The sequence below is a fragment of the Hyla sarda genome, chromosome 2, assembly GCF_029499605.1.
Source record: "Hyla sarda isolate aHylSar1 chromosome 2, aHylSar1.hap1, whole genome shotgun sequence".
NCBI classification, from domain to species: Eukaryota; Metazoa; Chordata; class Amphibia; order Anura; family Hylidae; genus Hyla; species Hyla sarda.
Genome location: NC_079190.1, coordinates 84,665,928 through 84,690,498, shown reverse-complemented (window position 1 = coordinate 84,690,498; position 24,571 = coordinate 84,665,928).

Genomic DNA, 24,571 nt, shown 5'->3' with positions numbered 1-24,571 from the left:
GAGTGGTGGACATGTGGGCATTGTCTTCTGCAGAGAATTGGGTGCGGCCGACACAGAAGGTAAGAGAAAAAAAGAGAAAGAAAAAGAGAAAGAAGGAGGGAGTGGAGACACACACATGAGGACACCAACAAGAAACAAATACAAAAAGGAGTGCCTATCCACAGGCACTGAGCAACATTAGTAAAAACCCTCCATCATCCTGGCAAACACAGTAATGGAACCCTTCCTGGACTTCACTTCTTCCGCTTACTGCAGGTGGCGCAATAAACCTCCCCTCCACCTAGCTACCCTCAAACAAAGTTTTACTGTGTGAAAATGAAACCCTCCAAGATTTGCAAAATTGCAGTTTTCAATAAAATGTTCCCACACAAATAATTTATTGGGTTTTGCTATACATTTCATGGTAAAATGAGTGATGTCATTACAAAGTACAATTGGTTTCACAAAAAACAAGCCCTTATGGGTCTGTGGATGGAAATATAAGAGAGTTATGTCTCTTAGAAGGCGAAGAGGAAAAGACAAAAAAGCAAAAACAAAAAGTATCTGTTTCCTCAAGGGATTAACTCGGGATCAAGTGTTGATGTGTGTACCAACTGTGGTAAGGGCCCTATGAGGTAATCGAGAGAGGTAAAATGTAAACTGTACCAACCGGGTAGGAGAAAGCCAGAACTGTGGTACCACATGACTTAAGTCATGGAAAGATGGAGAGTCTCTGATAGCAGTGTGTTCCCCCAGTAACACAGTAAAACATCTGTGTCAGCAGGAAGCACCCCTTCATGCCAGAACTACATATATTGGAGATCCTATCCAAGGCCCAAAAGCAAGAGACAAAAGACTTTGCCATCCAAAATTGGCACCGGCCCTAACCAACAAGCAAGTAAGAGAGTTTTTTTGGAATTGTGAATTGCTACTGTAGGTTGATAGCAAGTGTAACACCATAGCACCTCTCTTGATAAACCTTAGCAGGAGAAAATCCCCATAGCAAACCTATGCTGCCCTGGACTGTTCCTGATACGGGCATCAGGTGTCAGCAGAGAGCACTGTGGACAAGACAAAAAGGAATTCAAAAATAAAAGAATTTCCCCTGTAGCATACAGCTGCTAAAAAGTACTGGAAGGGTAATTATTTTTTAGTAGAAGTCATTTACAAATCTCCCCACGAGTCAGTTCAGAAGATTAAAAAGAAACTGCACTAACGAGGATCAATACCAGCTAGAGGCAGAACTCACAAAAAAATTTGAAACAAAAAACTATCCCTCTAAAACCATCATGGCTTCAAAAGACAAAATAGAGAAATTAGACAAAAATATTTTTTTTATAACACAAACTTCACCATCAAACAGTGAAAGCCAAACCTGCCTAGTCCTCCCATTTAACCAAGATTACAAAAAACTGAGACAGATCTGTACTAGGAATTGGCATCTACTCCAGCAAGACAAAATCATTGGTTCCTCCTTACCCAATACAACGCCCATTGTCTTTACGAGAGCACCGAACTTGAGCCTTCAAATAGCCCCTACAATACATAATACAAGAGAAGCAAAACCAGACACATGGCTAACCTCCAGAGGCTTTTATAGATGCGGCATCTGTACATGTTGTAGAGCCACCAAAATCCCTAAAAAAGTAGATAAAATAATCTCCACCTCCAATTCCTTTCAGTGGGAGATTAAACAATTCCTTACATGCAACTCTAAAGGGGTTATTTATATTATCACATGTAGCTGCCAGAAACAGAATCCCTCAAAATCCGTATAGCGGAACATATTTATAATATAAAAAAAGAGCAGCAAAAAACACCCCTTGTCAGCCCACTTTCAGTACCACAATTCGGATCCATCAGATCTCACCTTTTCAGCCATTTTGTCAGTTAAAAAGAATTGGAGGGGAGGAAACTTTGTCACACAAATGTCCAAAGCAGAATCAAGAAAAATCTATGAGTTCGGTACTTTAGAACCCAGGAGCCTGAATGCTGAACTAGAATTGTATGGCTTTTTATAAGTAGCAAGAAATGTATCTTTTAATCTTTTTATTTTGCAATGTTTTTAATTTTCAAAATTTTTTTTTTATTCTTTTATGTATTTTTATTAATACATTTTTTTAATACATTTTTTTTAATGTTTTTTTTCCCAACATTTTAGGCTCTATATGTCTCCAGTTTCATTTATTTATTTTTCCTATATATATATGAACTTTATCCCCCTCTTATTTATTTCTATTAGCTTTTTTAAACCCCTAACACTATTACCGTATATACTCGAGTATAAGCCGACCCGAATATAAGCCGAGGCCCCTAATTTCACCCCCAAAACCCAGGAAAAGTTATTGACTCGACTATAAGCCTAGGGTGGGAAATACATCATCCCCCCTGTCATCATCCCCTCTTCATCATCATCGCCTGTCATCATCCCCCCCTTCATCATTACCCTGTCATCATCCCCCCCTTCATCATTACCCTGTCATCATCCCCCCCTTCATCATTACCCAGTCATCATCCCCCCTTCATCATTACCATTTCATCATCCCCCTTCATCATCCCCCCTTCATCATTACCCAGTCATCATCCCCCCTTCATCATTACCCTGTCATCATCCCCTCTTCATCATCTCCCCCTTCATCATCCCCCCCCATCATCATCCCCCCCTTCATCCTTACCCTGTCATCATCCCACACCACCCCCTTCATCACCACCGCTTGACAATGTCTGATTTAACAGTGGTCTTCAACCTGCGGACCTCCAGATGTTTCAAAACTACAACTCCCAGCATGCCCGGACAGCCATCGGCTGTCCGGGCATGCTGGGAGTTGTAGTTTTGAAACATCTGGAGGTCCGCAGGTTGAAGACCACTGCCCGGGCCTTCGTCATCATCCAGCCCCCCATCCCCTCTTTAGTTTTGTACTCACCTCCGCTCGGGGGGACTTTCGGGTGAGCTGGTCCGGTCCATCTGTGCTGCAGGGACCGTCCGGTGGGGAGGGGTAGTTGTTCCGGGCTGTCCATCTTCACGGGCCTCTTCTCCGCGCTTCGCGCCCGGAATAGTGACGTTGCCTTGACGACGACGCACAGGGTCCCTGTGCGTCGTCGTCAAGGCAACGTCATTATTCCGGTGCCGGGCCCGAAGCGCGGAGAAGAGGCCCCCCCGGTGAAGATGGACAGCCCGGAACAACTATCCCTCCCCACCGGACGGTCCTGCAGCACAGATGGCCCAGACCAGCTCACCCGAACGTCCCACCGAGCGGAGGTGAGTACAAAACTAAAGGGGGGATGGGGGGGCTGGATGAGGACGAAGGCCCGGGCAGTGGTCTTTAACCTGCGGACCTCCAGATGTTTCAAAACTACAACTCCCAGCATGCCCGGAACGCCGATGGCTGTCCGGGCATGCTGGGAATTGTAGTTTTGAAACATCTGGAGGTCCGCAGGTTGAAGACCACTGAGGGCTGAGAGTTCACTCGAGAAAAATCGTGCTGAAAAACTCGGCTTATACTCGAGTATATACGGTACACATTTTCAGGCCACGGCTAGTCTTTGATCATAGTACTAACACTAAGACCCAGCACCCCAAGGCATTTTTCATGCATGTCAGTAGTTCCACATCCACTTACCCATATTCCTAGTGTAAGTTACACCTTCTTTTATTCCAACAAATTATTATATGTCCATTCACCACTCATTGCTATTTTTGCACATATATGTAACTTTACATAAGTAATTTATTTATTTAACTTATGCTATCTTTTTTGTCACCTACGTATATCCATTTCACCAACTCTTTATTACTATACTATTTCTCTATTTCATTTTTTCCATTTTTTTTCTCTTTCTGTGTCTAAAAACTTTATTGGGGCTTATTTGCCTTAACATAATCCAGGTCTTGTTTTACCTTCACCTGAATGATGTTACCATTATGACGTTGTTTTACTTTCACCTGAATGATGTTACCATTATGACATTGTAAAAAACAACCCTATATAAGGTCAAAACCTCCAGTCTTATCCATTCAGTCTTTTGCATTGCTACCATTGAAAAAGGGGACCCAGCTCCCCGAAACGCGTCTGATTTAGACTGCTATAATTCTGCACTTTGATCGGGACACCTATTGGGCTACCCTCACCTCTACATCTGACCCCCGTGCCATCGGGGCAGAGGGACTTCACAGCGCTGCCACACGCTGTTAAACTCATCTTTATCACCAGACCAGTGCTACCGGGACTGAGAGGCATCCAGGACATCACCACCACCGGACTCCGTGCGTCTCTCTTACATCTTCCAGTGCCGTCGGGTCAAAGGCGACGTACCACAAATACATCTCTACACGTATGCCGATAATCGTCCTCCACCAGGAGCCGGTAAGAGGCACTAAGTGCCTGATCTTCTAACTTTGTTCCTCATTTACCCGGTCTCCGTGCTGTCGGAGATAGAGGATTATTGTTCTTTTTGCATCAGTGCTAATACGCGCACAAACTCAGTTACAGTGGGCATTTATTTAGGAGCCTCCAGCGCTCCCAAAACTGCTATTTGACTTTGTTAACCCACTAGCCCGAATATATTTTATTCTCAAGACTTTTTAACAATCTATTTCCTGCAACAATGAAAATTTTATGTATATTTTATGTACAATATAGGTCTGAATATTCTTTTAATATATTTTGTTCAGTCTGTGGCAAGGGCCCTGACAAGACTATAGAACATCATCGAGACTATCATTCAATAAATACAATTTATTTATTTATGTTTTAGACACTTCTTCTTACTCCCTCTATTTTTTTCCTATTTCCCCTATACCTAGTAGGACTGCATCTTTTTCTGTTTTACTAAATTATCCTTTTGGCACAAGAGTAGCTGCAACGCAGTATCCTCGGTGTAGGCTTTCTTACTACTATATTTGTGTTGAGCTCCCCCCCCCCTCCTTTTTTTTATTATAATTTAACAAATCTGTTTAACTTTCTGGCACCAGTTGATTTAAAAAAAAATATGTTTTCCACTGGAGTACCCCTTTAAAGAAAGAACATTCTGTCACCTACCTAAGAAGAAATCGTTTTAGCATTCTAGAACGGGATTGCTTATGAATGAAGCGGACCTTAGAATAACTGAGATACTACTTGTTGGGCAGACATTTCAGGTTGATCACAGACTGCTCCCCTCTTGGAGAAGCCTGGCCAAGGAGTGAAAAGCAAGAGCTACAAGGTGGTCTCTCATCCTACAGAAGTTTAAAGGGGTACTCCGGTGCTTAAACATCTTATCCCCTATCAAAAGGATAGGGGATAAGATGCCTGATCGCGGGAGTCCCGCCGGTGGGGACCCCCGGGATCACGCACGCGGCACCCCGTTTTGTAATCAGTGCCCGGAGCATCACCCCCGTGTGACGTCATGCTCCGCCCCTCAATGCAAGCCGATGGGAGGGGCACGCTCCGGGCACTGATTACAAACGGGGTGCCGCGTGCATGATCCCGGGGGTCCCCAGCGGCAGGACTCCCGCGATCAGGCATCTTATCCCTTATCCTTTGGATAGGGGATAATATGTTTAAGCACCGGAGTACCCCTTTAAGTTTGGAGCACAGAGCATTCAAACTGCAAGGGAATACAGATTCTTTGTACTGAAGACATTGTTACATTACCAAAAATATTCGTCCCCACAGGTTCGAACAAAGAGGGACAGTATGTAAGATAGTGACAGTAATGATTGTTACAGACGCTATATTTCCCCAAGGTACCTGTGATGTGGATACCAATTTTCATCCTAAGCACCATTTCCTTTGGGAAAAGAAGGTCATTACATATACTTAAAAGTACATGCAATCAAAAGATTGAATATAATAGTCCACTATTTGGATTTAAAAAGTGTAAAGTAAATCATAAACAAAAGTTTAAAAAATTCATAAGACTCACTCCTAATAAAAATTTTAATTACCCCCCCTCTTCCATTTGCATATCAAAATGTAAAAAAAAACAACAAAAAACACATTAAGTATCGCCGCATGCAAAAATGTCTAAATTAGTAAAATATAATGAGTATGATCCTATACAGTGAACGGCATAAAAAACACCATAAATGCTGATTTGTGGTACCATCATATATCATTAAATACGGTATGTGATTAAAAAGTCCCATCTAAAAAAAATGGTACAAAAAGAAATACAAATGTGGTATACAAAAGTGAAGTGATGCCCTAAGACGATTTAATTAATTTACTGCATGTACACACCATGCAAAAAAAAAAAAAGGTGAACAAAAATTATTCACCTACAACCAATGATAAATTCCCCCAAAGCCTCCATACAGCTGTTACCCTGATTAGATTTGAAACCAGGACTCCAGTGCTGCAAGGCGACTATGCTAACCAGTGAGCCACAGTGGTAAAAACACTAAATACACCCATAGCCTCCTGTGTCCATAAGAAAGCATGCCATGTAATGATAATTTAATGTGTACCATAGAGGAATCCTTAATGGTTCTGCTCAATGGTTAGTTGTGTAAGGCACTCAGTAGAAGGGACAGCAGTCCAGATAAACTATACACCGACAACCATTGCACTCAGTTGAAATTAAATTTGCATAGAATTTTTATTGGTAGGGCTTCTATGTTAACAGCCTTTTTTTGCAAAAAAATATTAATATGTACCACGTTTATCAAATATAGCTTGCAAATGTTTCAGAAATGTTTCGGCCATAACTGGCCTTTATGAAGCCAACACAAACATATCTGTCTCAAGGCTTTAGATGGTAGTCTCCAAGCATTGTAATACTAAGAATAAGAAATAAAAAAACAACTGCAAATCCTTTTGCTTGATTTGAGTTGCCTTATATTGTGGATCCCTTGGTTTTTCAGTGGCCATTAGGATGCCTTAGAAGAAGAAATGAGGTTCTCTATCGGCAAATTAAAAATACTTGGGAAATCAGTTTTTCCAATGTATGCCAAAGATTTGGATATCAGTGAATCAGGTAAAACAATGTGGTAATATCTACACGGTCAGCTCTGAAATGGAAACTCACATGTCTATGTCTAAGACTCACTGTGCTATATTTGAAAGATTTGTTTCAGCAGCATAGTGGTTAAAAAATGGCAGCATGGTGGCTAAACAATGGCAGCATGGTGGCTAGACAATGGCAGCATGGTGGCTAGACAATGGTGACTGATTGGTTAGAACTGTTGCTTTGTAGTGCTGGGGACCTGGATTCTAACCTGACCAAAGACAGAATCTGCATGGCGAAAATGGTGGTAAAAATAATGTGTTTTAACAGGATTCTGCAAATCACTATGAAATGTTTAACTTTTTCCACACTTTGTCATTTGCATTAAAACATGGCAAAAATGCACAAGGTAATTAGTTGCGATAACACTAATTTGCCGCAATTTGTGAACACATCCTTAGGGTTGGTATTCCTATTTAATCTGCATCTGGTGAAAGTTTGAGGTTTTATTGGGCAACACTTGCACATCTTATGGCAGATTACCATTTACTGTCTATGGGCAAGCATTACAGGTCTAGAGATTATTACCAATAGTACAGAGGTTTTTCGTTGCTATTAAAAGGAGGACGGCATGAACAATGTTTGTATAATCCCAGTTGTAAGTATCATTGAGCAGGAGCCTATTCCTATAAATGGAGAGACAAAGGGAAATTGCCTTGGGTCAAATGAGGTCACCTATTTTTTTTTTTTTACAGCACAGTGTCTTTACCACAAGTACAGTCCCCTATTAGGGGTTAACCACAGCTATCCTTCACTATGGGGGCAAAGGGGGGGGGGTGAAGGAAGGGTACGTAATGGTAACAAGGGTAAACGGGATTTAGAGAAAAGAAAAAACTCCACCTAATTTATTTTTGTCTCTAGGCTGGGGCCATTCGTGACTAATTTGGACTGAATAGAAGCAGAAAAAAAATCTAAGGGCTGACAAAGAGCATAGGAAAGTGTGGGAAAGGGCCAGGGAGAAAAGGCAAGCTGTGCCCTGCGGTGTGTGAGAGTTGGTTCCACCGCCGAGAGCACAAATTTGGCATGACTTGACTTCTCGGGGACGCATTGCAAAGGGCCGGCATAGGGTCAGAGAGCTGGGAGAGAGAGAGAACAAGACAAGAATCACAGAGAATAGCCAGCGACACAATGTGAGAGAAGGGGGCGTGTGTGCCTTGTATGACAAAGAAATACCCACACATGTTCAGCAAAATTACAGCCCCCCCTTATGCACTTCTTTCTCCCGCTCTCCTTCCATCCCTGTTTCTCTCTCTCCCCCAGTTGGCACTTTATCACTCAGAATGGAGGGCGGTAGCTGAGACCCTTTATTTCTTTTCACTGAATTTCACAATGTAATTTTAATTTCATACAGTGTCTTTCAGGAGAAATACACGTCCTGCTTTACTGTAAGCATGAACGCTGAAAGGACAAAGGGAGGATCTCAGTGGCTGCACTGTATAGTTTGGCTACAGTGTTCAGGTTCTAAAGAGCCTAAGTAACTCCTTCTATGCCAAGAGGATCTGATCTCTTCTATTATGTCTCATTGGTGGTTTCTAAATCTGCTGATCATGTTGCCGCCTTTTACTTTTTAATAAAACAAAGGCTTCAATTAACAATATTAGTTTTTTTAAGGAGTTTACTTTTTAGCTCTACATAATCCATTTACTAATAGGTTTAGGTTTTTATTATAATATGATCATTAAATCATGAACATTATAACGGTACTGTACAATCCTCTAGCCGGTCAGATACCTGGTTGTCTTCTTGCTTCTTATTACGTTAAAAAAGGTCATGGAACTAAACTACTGTCTCTTTATGGTCTCGAATTGGTATTTGCTACATTGTTTCCCAGTTGGACCTTGTAAATCCAAATATTCGAATGTAATATATCCTGATTTTGACATTGTTTTCTGAAAATGTATCCACATATTATCCTTCTTGCTAATGAAAATGTATCATTTTTTATTTTTTACAATTCCATTTGTAATTTAGAAACACTTACAGTAGTAAATAAGTATTGTTTTGACCTCTTCATAGATTTAAAAAATAGTTCAAGCTAATACAAAGCCCATGTAAGTACAGAATACCCTAGTCACTCCTCCAGACCGGTTTCTACAACAGCTGACATTTTGATGCTATAGTTAATCTATAAATTTCAACATTGCCCCACCTTCTTGAGATCCCTTAATTTTATGTTTTAAGTTATGTGGTAGGGCTGCAAATCAGGGGCAAACATACAATTGGTGTAACCAGTGGCCCAATGGGTAACATGGGCCTACTGCCACCTTAAAAAAGTTAACTGCTCAGGCTTACCTAGCATAAAAAGAGCCATCAACAGAGCTAAATTAAATGATTCAAATTTTCTGTAGAATTACCTAATGTATCCATATATACAAGATCTTTACATACTGTCCACATCCTAATATAATGTTTGAGCTCTCAGAACAGGTTTATTAAATGTAAACAGTGATTATGGAATCACCACACTTGAAGGATGTTCAACCACATCACATACACAAATCCACCACAGATATTACACAAGACAATATGGCCCTGATTTACTGAGAGTGTTGTGTAGTTTTCTTTCTGAGTTTGAACAAGTATTTTCCCACAGTATTTATTAAGGTTTTCGTACATTCAACTTTTTTTTTTTTTACAACTGCTATGATCTGTCGGGTTTTCCAGAGCTCAAGTCCACCACATTTTCTGTGGAACCCTTAGAAAATATGTTGGGATTTTTTTTTTAATGTCAGGGACACGCCCCCTTTTCCCTGGCGGTCACGGCCCTTTTTGGTTTTTCTAAGTGAAATGGGGAGTTGGCCAGGTTTTTAAATTTTTGGGTGCAAATTCTGCCGCAGACACAATTTGTGGTGCAATGCGCCAAATTCTGGCGCACAACCCGACGAAACAGGTGTGGTGTACAATACTAAACCAGGACCTATGGGGGAGATTTATCAAAATCTGTCCAGAGGAAGAGTTACCCATAGCAACCAATCAGATTGCTCCTTTCATTTTCCAGAGGCCTTTTCAAAAATGAAAGAAGTGATCTGATTGGTTGCTATGGGCAACTCAGCAACTTTTCCTCTGGACAGGTTTTGATAAATCTCCCCCTATATGTTTAATAGCTGAATATTCTAGCTTCATGAAACATTTCTTATAAACAGGAATGGGAATTAGTTAAATGAATGGCATGTTAATGGCATCTGCCAAACAAAAGTACAGTAGTCATCACCTAGGTCAATGCAGATTGGTGCTTGATCATTAAATATCCCTTTCATCCAATGCTCAACTCTCAATGATTACATGCATCTCTTTGGCCCAAGATAATCTTGTTTTCCTCTGTTAGGTGTTAGATGCAGTTTTTATTTTTTTATTTTGCTTTTCTAGATGTAAATCCTATTTTCTTTAGTCGATTTATCATAGCTCTGTAAAAAATTGTGACTTATGTTTGTTTGCATTTCTTTTTTATTTGTTTTATTGTGCATCTTTTATTTTAAGGCATATTGGTCATGATTTATCAAAATGTGTGAGAAAAGAAGTGATTTTGCCCACAGTAACCAATCACAGCACAGCTTTACCTGAACTCAATGGGCCTCATTTACTAAGTGTTGGGTTTTTACCTGTGTGAAATGTTTCAGACTTGTAGGATTCCTCTCTATTTACTATTGGGATCAGAGATTTACAAGTTGGGAACATTTTCTGACCAGCTTTTTCTGGGTGATAATTTCCAGCCATTTATTCTCAAGATTTTCTGTGAATTCAATAGTAAATAGTTTGGGTTGTAAAGAAACCACACCCCTTTTTTGGGCTAGCCTTGCCCCCGTTGCGACAGACCACGCCCCGCTTTTGGCTTTTCACAATGTTATGTCGGGTTAGTTGGATTTTACTGGTGCACATGTCTCAGACATTTCTCAGACACTATGCACCAAAATAACTTGGAAAAACCTGCCAAAAACTAGTGGGTTTTAGATTAGTAAATGAGGGCCAATAAGATAGAAATGCTGAACTGTTATTGGTTGCTGAGGGAAAATTCTATCAATTTCTTCAATCACACATTTTAATAAATCAGGGCCACTGACTAGTTTTCTACCCTAAGGCTGGAATTCCACTTGTTTTTATTTTCATTTTTTTTTTAGGAAAAATGCCAATTCTGCCACATGGCGTTTTTTTGGCCAAAAAACGCTGTGGCCAAATGTTAGCTGTAAATCAATGAAAAAAAGCTAAATTATTTTTCCACTTTGTGTTTTTAATTTTTTTAAATTTTTATCCTTTTGGTGTTTTTCACTCTTTTTCAGCTCCTTGGCAGTTTTGCAAAGTTGCAGCATGTTGAGCCTATGGCATTTATTTCCCTCCCTGAAATCGTGGCGGTTTTCTTCCATAGAAGTATATGGGAGTAAAAAAACGCCAAGAAAAAGGCCAGGTGGGTTTTAACTTTGGTGTTTTTGCAGGCAATTTTATTATTTTTTGGACTTTAGCAATCCAAAAAAGTGATGGAAATACCTTTTTTAATAAAATTTCATAGGGTGCCATTAAAAAAAAAAAAAAAAAAGATACAGTAGTGATGGAAAAAATTGTATATAACGAAACTTATCTTTTTTATAATGAAATTGTTTTACATTTTTAAACAGGGATCAATTTATGTGTGTGGGCAGGGCACTAAAAATGTAGCCCATAATAATAAAAATGTAGTGTGTGTGTTCTTCACTTTTTATTCTTTATTTTTTACATTTCATTTTTTTTAGGTAGTACTACTACTCCCAGCATGGAACACACTGTTCCATGATGGGAGTAGTAGTACCTGTACTAATAGACAAATCGTCCGTTGCGATCATCCTGTATAATGTATACATGCGGCCGGCCACTCTTCTATGGTCCCCTCCACTACCGTATATATATATATATATACCTATTCATATTTCCCGCAGAGAGCTGTGATTGGCAAGATGGTTCCAGCCAATCACAACTCTCTGCAGGAAATATGAATAGGTCTATATACGTCAGTGCAGGGGACCATAGAAGAGCGGCCGGCCGCATCTATACATTATACAGGAGGATCACAACAGGTGTCAGGAGTGACATCCGCTGTGATCTTTCCTTAACTGCAGGTACTACTACTCCCAACATGGAGCACACTCTGCTCCATGCTGGGAGCTGTAGTGCCTGCATTAATAGACAGATCGCAACAGGTGTAAGAAGTTACACTCGCTGCGATCTGTATATTAATGCAGGTACTACAGCTCCCAGCATGGAGCAGAGTGTGCTCGATGTTGGGAGTAGTAGTACCTGCGGATAGATCACAGCGGGTGTCACTCCTGACACTCAATGCGATTGGCCTATCTATTGCAGAGATGCGGAGCGGCTTTCTCCTGCGCTCCACATCTCTGCACTATACTCCGGCCAGTGATATGAGTAGAACATCACTCATTCATGTTTCCCTCTGAGAGTGGTGATCGGCTGCAACCATCCGGCCAATCACCACTCTGGGTGGAAAATATGAATGAGTGACGTTCTATTCACATCACTGGTCGGAGTACAGAGCAGAGATGCGAGCGCTGTATAGAGCCGCTCCACATCTCTGCAATATTATGGATGATTTTAATCCTACAAACAATCGCCAACGAGGTCTATGCTACCCACATAAATATATATACCTACAAAAAATGGTAGACTGAAACAACTATACAGAAAACATATTCTTTATTAGAGATCACAGAAAAGACAATAAAAACACATAAAAAGGCACAAAACATACACGGCAGAAAGAAGTCCCCACAGGTAAATGGCAAAAACTACTGGGCAGAGAAAGGAAATTTTTCTCCCGGGATGCCAGATGAAATGTAAAAAATATAATATGAATCTTACAGACACAAAAAGGTAAGTACCATTAAAGGGCATATATTGCAACAAGGTCCCGGCAAAGAAAGTGCTGCAGTGCATGTAAGTATCACAGAAAAGTACATTTATCAGACATCAGGACCTATTGCACAAACCCTTGGGGCCCTAAGCCGGTCTGTATGCTAAGTATGCTATATGTAGCATAGACAGATAGGTACAAATGAAAAACTGGCATAAAATACCCCTCGCTCAAACAAGACAGAACGTTTCCCTAACGCACGTTGCGCGTTAAGCTTGATCACAGGGTCACGGACAGTTACCCTGTGAACAAGCGTAACGCAAAATGTGCGTTAGGGAAACGTTCTGTGTGACCCACAGGTATTTCGTGCAACTCTGCATGAAATACCTTTCTGTGATCTCTAATAAAGAATATGTTTTCAGTTTAGTTGTTTCAGTCTACCATTTTTTTGTAGGAATATATATTATGGACGATCGCATCGGGCGATAGTCTCTTAGTACAGGTACTACTCCCATCATGGAACAGTCTGTTCCACGCTAAGAGTAGTAGTACTACCTAAAAAAATTTAAAAATAGAGAAAAAAAAAGTGAAACACACAGACTTTATTAAAAATGAATTTTAAATAAATTTTTTCCCATCCCTACTGCATCCTTTTTTTTTTTTGGGTACCCAACAAGGGGCCAAAAATGCAATTTCTACTCATATGCAAAAACGCCAGAAAAAACGTCAGACGCAGGAAATTGCACTGGTATTTTTTCTGGCATTTTTTTCTGTGAAAAAAAAAACACAGGAAAAAAAAAACAAGTGGAATCCTAGCCTAAAGCTTTGATTGTCAAGTTTTCAACAGCACAAGTGATCGATACTTTGCCAATATAATTTCAAGTCACACCAAACCCAAAACAAACTGTAGACCAAATGGAAAAATGCCACTGCACTAGAATTTAATGAAATGCAACATCTTCGGACAAAGGCCTCATTGTGGCTGAAATGTCACCACCAACATATGCTTGTTTATTGAATACGGAATAAAGAAGCTATTGCATTTACTTAACATTTCTCTTCTTGGGACCAATTTTAGTTCAATTAGCCAAGTCCCACAGCCTGATAAGGTCTATATAAGATGTGTTTAGATTATTATGCAAGGTATAGGGCAGTACTAATCTTGGACTGCCCCTAAAATCAAACAGGCATTGGATCAATACTTTCCATAAGTGATATAATGGTGTATTTTTCTGTGCCTTTTTGTATTTTGTATAAGATGTTTTATAGGAGAGTAGGGTTAATTTTAAAGACATTAAAGGAGAACTACGGGATTGAAAATGTTATCCCCTATCCTAAGGATAGGGGATAAGTTTCAGATCGCGGGGGGTCCGACCACTGGGGCCCCTATGATCTCCCCACGCATAGAGAGCGCTTGTCAACCACCGCACGAGGCGGCGGCTGACACGCGCCCTCCATTTACTGGTATGGGAGAGCCGAAGCGCTGCCTTCGGCAATTTCCGGCACAGCAGTGTATGGAGGGGGCGTGTCGGCCGCTGCTTCGTGCGGTGGTCAACACGCCCTCTCTAACCAGAGAGCCGGGGCTCCGTACAGGAGATCGCGGGGGGCCCAGCAGTCGGACTCCCCGCGATCTGAAACTTATCCCCTATCCTTAGGATAGGGGATACATTTTTCAATCCCGTAGTTCTCCTTTAATTCCAATTGCCATATGTTGAACATAGTAAAAAGTACATAATGCCAGTCTGTTTAACAAATCTGTTTAAATTTTTGGCACCAGTTGATTTAAAAGAAAATGTTTTCCAGTGGAGTAACCCTTTAAGAACTCAGCAAATAACATTTTTATGTTTTTGTTTTTTCCTCCTGGCCTTCTAAAAATCATACCTCTTATATTTTCATCCACAGACGAGTATGAGGGCTTGTTTCTTTGTGTGACCAGTTGTCCTTTGTAATGATATCACTCATTTTACCATAAAATGTACGGCGCAACCAAAAAAATACTATTTGTGTGGGGAAATTGAAAAGCAAATCTAAATTTTGCAAATTTTGGAAGGTTTCATTTTTACGCTCTACAACTTAAGGTAAAAATGACGTGTTCTTTATTCTGTGGGTCAATACAATTAAAATGATACCCATGATTACATACTTTCCTATTATTGTACCGCTTAAAAAAATCGCTAAATTTTTAACCACATTTTAACCTGATCTGTATTGTGTCTCCTTGCCAAGATAACAAATGAAGTAAGTTTTAACTACACTTCCAGCGCCGGATATTTTTCTTCTATTAACCAAATTAGTATGTTTAATTTTGCTGACCTATAACTTTTTCATTTTTCCGTATAAGCGCGGTATGAAGGGTCATTTTTTTTGCGCCATGATTTGTACTTTTCATTGATACCACATTTGCATATATAAAACTTTTAATAAATTTTTTATAAAAAAAATTTCGGGGAATAAAATGTTACAAAAAAGTTGCAATTTTGGCCTTTTTTTTTTTTTTTTTTTTTTTACGTTCACACGGTTCACCATACGGGATCATTAACATTATATTTTAATAGTTCGGATATTTACACACGTGGCGATACCAAATATGTTTATAAAATTTTTTTTTTTACACTTTTTGGGGTAAAATGGGAAAAAGGGACAATTTAAATTTTTATTGGGGGGAGGGGATTTTTCAAATGTTTTACTTTTTTTTAAATACTTTTTTTTTACTTTTATTTTTACACTTTAAAGGGGTATTCCAGGCAAAAACTTTTTTTATATATCAACTGGCTCCGGAAAGTTAAGCAGATTTGTAAATTACTTCTATTAAAAAATCTTAATCCTTCCAATTAGCTTCTGAAGTTTTCTGTCTAACTGCTCAATGATGATGTCACGTCACGGAAGCTATGCATGATGGGAGAATATCCCCATAGGAACTGCACAGCTCCTGGGACGTGAGTCATCAGAAAGCAGTTAGACAGAAAACAGCAACTCAACTTCAACTTCGACTTTCCTGAGTCAGTTGATATATATAAAAAAAGTTTTTGCCTGGAATACACCTTTAATAGTCCCCATAGGGGACTATTTATAGCAATCACTTTATTGCTAATACTGTTCAGTGCTATGCATAGGGCATAGCACTGATCAGTGTTATCGGTCATCTTCTGCTCTGGTCTGCTTGATCTCAGACCAGAGCAGAAGACCCCTGGAGACAGACAGAGGCTGGTGAAGGGACCTCTGGCCGCCATGCTGGAGGATCAGATCCCTGCGGCAGGCGATCCGATCATCTATTTTGGTGACCGCACTGCCGCAGATGCCGTGATCTGTATTAATCACGGCATCTGAGAGGTTAATGGCGGACATCAGCGCGATTGCTGATGTGCGCCGTTACCAGCGGGTCCCTGTCTCCTGATAGCAGCCGGGACCTGCCACGCATGACCCAAGCATGCTGTTACGCCGAGCGCTCCGGGTCCCTGCTCCTCCCCGGAGTGCTCGCAGCGTTCCCCTCTCTGCAGCGCCCCGGTCAGACCCGCTGACCGGGAGCGCTGCACTGACACTGCCGACGGGGATGCGATTCCCATAGCGGGACGCGCCCGCTCGCAGATCACATCCAAATCCACTTACCTGTCCCGGTCCCCGGCTGTCACGTCTTGGCGCGCGCGGCTCCGCTCCCTAGGGCGCGCGTGCCAGCTCTCTAAGATTTAAAGGGCCAGTGCACCAATGATTGGTGCCTGGCCCAATCAGTGTCATTAGCTCCCACCTGCTCCATGCCTTTATAGCCTCACTTCCCCTTCCCAGCATTGCCGGATCTTGTTGCCCTTGTGCTTAGTGAAAGCATTTCCTGTGATTGCCTTACCAGTGTTTCCAGACCTTCTTCCGTTACCATTGACTATGAACCTTGCTGCCTGCCCTGACCTTCTGCTACGTCTGACCTCGCCTCTGTCTAGTCCTTCTGTCCCACGTCTTCTCAGCAGTCAGCGAGGTTGAGCCGTTACCGGTGGATACGACCTGGTTGCGACCGCCGCAGCAAGACCATCCCGCTTTGCGGCGGGCTCTGGTGAATACCAGTAGCAGCTTAGACCCGGTCCACCGGTACGGTCCACGCCAATCCCTCGCTGACACAGAGGATCCACATCCAGCCTGCCGAATCGTGACAGTAGATCCGGCCATGGATCCCGCTGAGGTGCTGCTGCCAAGTCTCGCTGACCTATCCACAGTGGTCACCCAGCAATCCCAACAGATCGCCCAACAAGGACAGCAGCTGTAGCAGTTGACCGCCATGCTACAGCAACTTCTGCCACAGCTACAGCAGCAACCATCTCCTCCGCCAGCTCCTGCACCTCCTCCGCAGCGAGTGGCCGCTTCTAACCTCCGCTTGTCCCTGCCGGACAAATATGATGGGGACTCTAAACTCTGCCGTGGTTTCCTGTCTCAATGTTCCCTACATTTGGAGATGTTGTCGGACCAATTTCCTACAGAACCGTCTGAGGTGGCTTTCGTGGTTAGTCTCCTGTCTGGGAAGGCCTTGTCATGGGCCACACCGCTCTGGGACTGCAACGATCCTGTCACTGCCACTGTTCAGTCCTTCTTCGCTGAGGTACGTTGTGTCTTCGAGGAACCAGCCCGAGCCTCTTCTGCCGAAACTGCCTTGCTGAACCTTGTCCAAGGAGATTCTTCTGTGGGCGGCCATCCAATTTCGTACCCTCGCCTCTGAATTATCTTGGAACAATGAGGCCCTCTGCGCGACCTTCAAAAAAGGCTTATCCAGTAACATCAAGGATGTGCTGGCCGCACGAGAAATTCCTGCCAACCTGCATGCATCCATTTGGCCACCCGCATTGACATGCGTTTTTCTGAAAGCCACCAGGAGCTCCGCCAGGAAAAGGACCTTGATCTCTGGGCACCTCTCTCCCAGTATCCTTTGCAATCTACCCCTGTGCCTCCCGCCGAGTAGGCTATGCAAGTGGATCGGTCTCGTCTGACCCATGAAGAGAGGACTCGTCGCAGAGATAAAAATGTATGCCTCTACTGCGCTAGTACTGAACATTTCCTAGTGGATTGCCCTATTCGTCCTCCGCGTCTGGGAAACGCACGCACGCACCCAGCTCACGTGGGAGTGGCGTCTCTTGGTGTGAAGTCTGCTTCTCCATGTCTCACTGTGCCCGTGCGGATTTCTCCTTCTGCGAACTCCTCCTTCTAAGCTGTGGCTTTCTTGGACTCTGGTTCTACGGGAATTTTTATTTTGGCCTCTTTTGTTAATAGGTTCAGCATCCCAGTGACCCGTCTCGTCAAGCCGCTCTACATTTCTTCTGTCAACAGAGTAAAATTGGACTGCACTGTGCGTTACCGCACAGAATTCCTGCTTCTGAGCATTGGACTGCATCACGAAAAAATTGAATTTTTTGTTCTGCCCAACTGCACCTCTGAAGTCCTCCTCGGCCTGCCATGGCTCCAACGTCATTCTCCTACCCTTGACTGGACCACCGGGGAGATCAAGAATTGGGGTCCTTCTTGTCACAAACGATGCCTCACATCTGCTCCCGCTTGTCTAACTCCTGAGGTTCCACCCATACCGGCTCCTCCCAAGGCTTACCAGGATATTTTCGGCAAAAAGCAAGCTGGGATTTTGCCTCCTCATAGCCCCCTTCCTGGTAACACTCTGCCCCGTGGCAAGCTTCACCCTCTGCCCCCCCTCCCCATTCCCACTTCTTCTGGATTGCCTGCCATTGATGAAGTTACCCAGGACTTCTCTGTCATCCGGAAGGAAACTCAAGAATCGTTCCCAATGGCCTCGTCTCATGTGAAGGGACAAGCAGACAAAAAGAGGGGGAGACCTAAAGGGGGGGGGGGTACTGTTACGCCGAGCGCTCCGGGTCCCTGCTCGCGGCGTTCCCCTCTCTGCAACGCCCCGGTCAGACCCGCTGACCGGGAGCGCTGCACTGACACTGCCGACGGGGATGCGATTCCCATAGCGGGACGCGCCCGCTCGCAGATCACATCCAAATCCACTTACCTGTCCCGGTCCCCGGCTGTCACGTCTTGGCGCGCGCGGCTCCGCTCCCTAGGGCGCGCGTGCCAGCTCTCTAAGATTTAAAGGGCCAGTGCACCAATGATTGGTGCCTGGCCCAATCAGTGTCATTAGCTCCCACCTGCTCCATGCCTTTATAGCCTCACTTCCCCTTCCCAGCATTGCCGGATCTTGTTGCCCTTGTGCTTAGTGAAAGCATTTCCTGTGATTGCCTTACCAGTGTTTCCAGACCTTCTGCCGTTACCATTGACTACGAACCTTGCCGCCTGCCCTGACCTTCTGCTACGTCTGACCTCGCCTCTGTCTAGTCCTTCTGTCCCACGTCTTCTCAGCAGTCAGCGAGGTTGAGCCGTTACCGGTGGATACGACCTGGTTGCTACCGCCGCAGCAAGACCATCCCGCTTTGCGGCGGGCTCTGGTGAATACCAGTAGCAGCTTAGACCCGGTCCACCGGTACGGTCCACACCAATACCTCGCTGACACAGAGGATCCACATCCAGCCTGCCGAATCCTAACACATGCTCACAGTCATGTACAGGACGTAAATGTACATCCTGGTGCGTTAAGTACCGTTGCAACAGGATGTACATTTGCGTCCTGGGGATGCAGCGGCTCCACAATCGCGTGCTGTCGATGGGTTACTTGGGAACAACAGGGACTTACCCATTCTACCTGGTCCTTGGTGGATCGGCGATTGCTTAAGGCTGCCGTAAGCAATCAAGCGCCGAAAACATACATCAATGTAAAAAATTTGTTAAAGAAGTAAAAAAAATATTTTTTTTAAAATGTTTTTTACCCCAATTTTTAATAAAACATTGTAAAAAAGCAAAACATATTTGTTATCGCTGCATGCGTAATTGTCCGAACTATTAAATTATGGTGTTTCTGATCCTGTACAGTGAAAGACGTGAACGTAAAAAAAAAATTCCAAATGCCAAAATTGCTGATTTTTGGTCACAGCATGTCTAAGAAAAAATGTCATAAAAAGTGATCAAAAAGTCATATATACGCAAATGTGGTACTGTTACAGACTACAGCTCATGGCACAAAAAAATAAACCTTAACACAGCTCTGTAGTGTTAGGGGTCAAAATATGGCATTGAACAAATCTTTTTTTTTTCTTTTTCAAGTTTTCAATTTACATTTTCTTTTAGCCTTAACCCCTTAACGACCATGGACTTATATTTGGGTCCGTGGCTGACTCCAGCGATATAACGCACGGTCACGCGGTGACCGCGTGTCATATCAAGTCGGTCCCGGAATGTAAATGAGACCAGGACCCGGGGCTAATAGCGCGCGGCAGCAATCGTGGTGCCGCTCGCTATTAACCCTTTAGACTCATCAAAAACGAAAGTAAAACCTTCCCGGCTTCTTAGTGGGGCTGATCGGGACCACCGCAGTGAAAATGCGGTTTCCTGATCAGCTAGGACGCGAGCGGAGGGTCACTCACCTTCCTCCAGCGTGTCCGATCATCGATTGCTCCAAGCCTGAGATTCAGGCTTGAGCTATTGACCGCTGATAACACTGATCAATGCAAAGCTATGGCTTTGCAGTGAACAGTGCTGGGGGCTATAACATTGCAAAAAAAAAGTGTAAAAAAAAAAGTTAATAAATGTGATTTGACCCTTTCCCTAATAAAAGTCCAAATCACCCCCCTTTTCCCATTAAAAAAAACCCCCATGTAAATAAAAATAAATATAAACATATGTGGTATCACCGCGTGCATAAATGTCCGAACTATAAACAAAATATCATTAATTAAACCGCAGGGTCAAAGTCCAAAATAGCGTATTTTTGGTCACATTTTACATCATGAAAAAATTAATAAAAAGCGTTCAAAAGGTCCTATCAATAAAAAAATGGTACTGATACAATCTTCAGATCACAGCGCAAAAAATTAGCCATCATTCCGTCCCATATGCAAAAAAATTAAAAAGTTATAGGGGTCAGAAGATGACAATTTTAAACGTATAAATTTTCCTGCATGTAGTTATGATTTTTTTCAGAAGTACGACAAAATCAAACCTATATAAGTAGGGTATCATTTTAACCGTATGGACCTATAGAATAAAGATTAGGTGTCATTTTTACCAAAAAATGTACTGCGTAGAAACGAAAGCCCCCAAAATTTCCAAAATGGTGTTTTTTCTTCAATTTCATTGCACAATGATTTTTTTTTCTGTTTTGCCATAGATTTTTGGGTAAATGAACTAATGTCATTACAAAGTAGAATTGGTGGCACAAAAAATAAGCCATAATAGGGATTTTAGGTGCAAAGTTGAAAGGGTTATGATTTTTAAAAGGTGAGGAGGAAAAAACGAAAGTGCAAAAACGGAAAAACCCGTGGTCCTTAACCCCATAAGGACTGAGCCCTTTTTCACATTAAGGATGCAGCTATTTAATAAGGGGTGCAGTGAGTATTTACACCCCACTGGCGTTTGACAGATCTTTGGAACAGTGGGCTGTGCAAATGAAAAATAAAATTTTCATTTTCACGGACCACTGTTGCAAAAATCTGTCAGACACCTGTGGGGTGTAAATGCTCACTGCACCCCTTATTACATTACGTGAGGGGTGTAGTCTCCAAAATGGGGTCACATGTGGGGGGTCCACTGTTCTGGCACTATGGGGGCTTTGTAAACACACATGGCCTTCAATTTCGGACAAATTCTCTCTCCAAAATCCCAATGGTGCTCCTTCTCTTCTGAGCATTGTAGTGCACCAGCAGAGCAATTTACATCCACATATGGGGTATGTTCTTACTCAGAAGAAATGGGGCTACAAATTTTGGGGGGCTTTTTTCCTATTCTCCCATGTGAAAATGAAAAATGTAGGGTAACACCAGCATTTTAGTGAAAAATATATTTTTTTCATTTTTATATCCAAATTTAACGAAAATTTGTCAAACACCTGTGGGGTGTTAAGGCTCACTATACCCCTTTTTACATTCCGTGAGGGGTGTAGTTTGTAAAATGTGGTCACATCTGGGGATTTATTGTTTTGCGTTTATGTCAGAACCACCCCTGTGCAAATCATCAATTTAGACCTCAAATGTACATGGTGCGCTCTCATCCCTGAGCCTTGTTGTGCGTCTGCAGAACATTTTATGCCCACATATATGGTATTTCCATATTCAGGAGAAATTGCGTTACAAGTTTTGGGGGTCTTTTTTTTCCTTTTACCGCTTGTGAAAATTATAAGTATGGTGCAACACCAGCATATTAGTGTAAAAAAATTTTTTTTTACACTAACATGCTGGTGTAGACCTTAACTTTACCTTTTCCTAAGGGGTAAAAGGAGAAAAATCCCCCCCAAATTTGTAACGCAAATGGGGTACGGAGATACCCCATATGTTGCCCTAAACTGTTTCCTTGACGGGGCTCCAAAGGGAGAGAGCGCCATGCACATTTGAGGCCTAAACTGGGGATTTGAATCCGCCACAAAAATACCCTATGGCAGTGTTTCCCAAACAAGGCATCTCCAGCTGTTGCAAAACTCCCAGCATGCCTGGACAGTCAGTGGCTGTACTGGGAGTTGTTGTTTTTCAACAGCTGGAGGCTCCGTTTTGGAAACAGTGCCGTACAAGACTTTTTTTTTTTTATTGGGGGGGGGGGGGGGGGGGGGGGACTGTGTAGGGGTATGTGTATATGTAGTGTTTTACTTTTTATTTTGTGTAGGTGTAGTGTAGTGTTTTTCGGGTACATTCACACAGACTGGTTTACATTGAGTTTGAGCTGAGAGTTTGAGCTGCGGCGGAAAATTTGCCGCATCTTAAACTTGCAGCAGAAAACTTGCTGTAAACCCACCTCTGTGAATGTACCTTGTAAAACTCCCAGCATGCACTGACAGACCATACATGCTGAGAGTTTTAGTTATGCAACAGCTGGAGGAACATTGGTTGCGAAACACTGAGTTAAGTAACAAACGGTCAGTGTTTCGCAACCAGTGTGCCTCCAGCTGTTGCAAAACTTCAACTCCCAGCATGTACAGTCTCTGTGAGTTGATGCTGGGAGTTGTATTTTTGCAACAGCTGGATGCACACTGGTTGAGAAACACTGAGTTAGGTAAAAAACTCGGTTTCACAACCAATGTGTCTCCAGCTGTTGCAAAACTGCAACAATCAGCATGCATTGACAGTCGAAGGGCATGCTGAGAGTTGTAGTTTTGCAACAGCTGGAGGCACACTGCTACAACTCCCAGCATGCCCTTTGGTAGTTTTGCATGCTGGGAGTTGTAGTTATGCAACAGCTGAATGCACACTTTTTCATAGAAAAAATGTGCCTCCAGCTGTTGCATAACTACAACCCCCAGCACGCACAGACTACCAAAGGGCATCCTGGGAGTTGTAGTTGGAACTCCAGCTGTTGCAAAACTTCAACTTCCAGCATGCCCTTTGGCTGTGCATGCTGCGCTGCCACTGTATCCTGCCACCGGGACCGATCCTGCTGCTCCTGTCACTGCCACCGCACATAAGGTGACCCCCGCCAGACCAGGGACAGGTAAGAGACCCCCACCGGCGCTGATCTCTGCTTCGATCGTCGTCCCGATCACCACCCAGGAGGGTCGTGATTGGTCGGTCGTTCCGACTGATCGATCACATGATCGTGAGTGACAAGTTTAAAATCACTTTTAAATTCGGCAACTAGGGGTCGCCCTCCTAGTGGCCAAATGCATTCGGCAGTGACGTCACTACTGAATTTCGACTCATTGAAGACTGGCAATGAGTCGAAATTCAGGCACTGCGGTGCTCACTCCCGCCTGTCAATCAAACAGGCGAGAGCGAGCACGCTGATAGCTGGGGCTGCGCGCATTGGCCAGCTCCACTGGCCTCACACACGCCCGCCCCTTTACCCTGTCCCGGTGCCCACTAGTGTCACATGTGCCCCCCGCGAGTGCGATCGCTACCATCACCGCTAGCGGGGTCCCTGTGCCCACTAGCGGTGTCACAAGAATGCCGAGCGCTACTCTGGTCCCCGTCCCTGTCAGCTGTCAGGGTACAGGAACAGATTTAAAAGCCTCGCACGGGGGGCACATTTGACACCGCTAGTGGGCACAGGGACCCCGCTAGCGGTGATGGTAGCGATCACGCTCGCGGGAGGCATTCTTGTGACACTATGGACATTAGACAATAGGGTGCCTCCAGCTGTTTCACAACTACAATTCTCAGCATGGCCTGACAGCTAATAGCAATCATGGCATGCTGGGAGTTGTAGTTGGGAAACAGCTGGAGGCACCCTATTAGATAAATAAAACACTCATGCATAGACGATGTGAGGGCGGAAGCAAGCGCCCAGTAAGGCATCAGTGACGTCGTGCCTGCTGGGAAGCGCTGCTTCCTGCCCTGCTTTATAGAGCAGATTTAGAAGCACTAAATCTGCTCTATTAAAGCGATTAAAAAAATTTTGAAGCCAGGTAGGGGGTTAGGGCTAGATTACTACTAGGTAGGGACATATTAGATTATATAGTACTTGGTGGGGTTAAAACAAAATTTATCCAAGTTTGGTATAATTAGAATCGTACTGACCCATAGAATAAAGAAGGCATGTCAGATTTACTCTATTGTGAACCATGATAAAATTACTGCCCAATAAAATTGCCCAATTCCATATTTTTTTAAAATTTTGCCTTGCATACATTTTTCTGGCTCTGTAAAAATAAAAAAGTTATGGTTCTTAGAATGTGAGGGGCAAAAAAAATGTGAGCCCAAAAAAATTGCAGGTTCATTAAGGGGTTATAGTATAATTTAAAGGGGTATTCCAGGA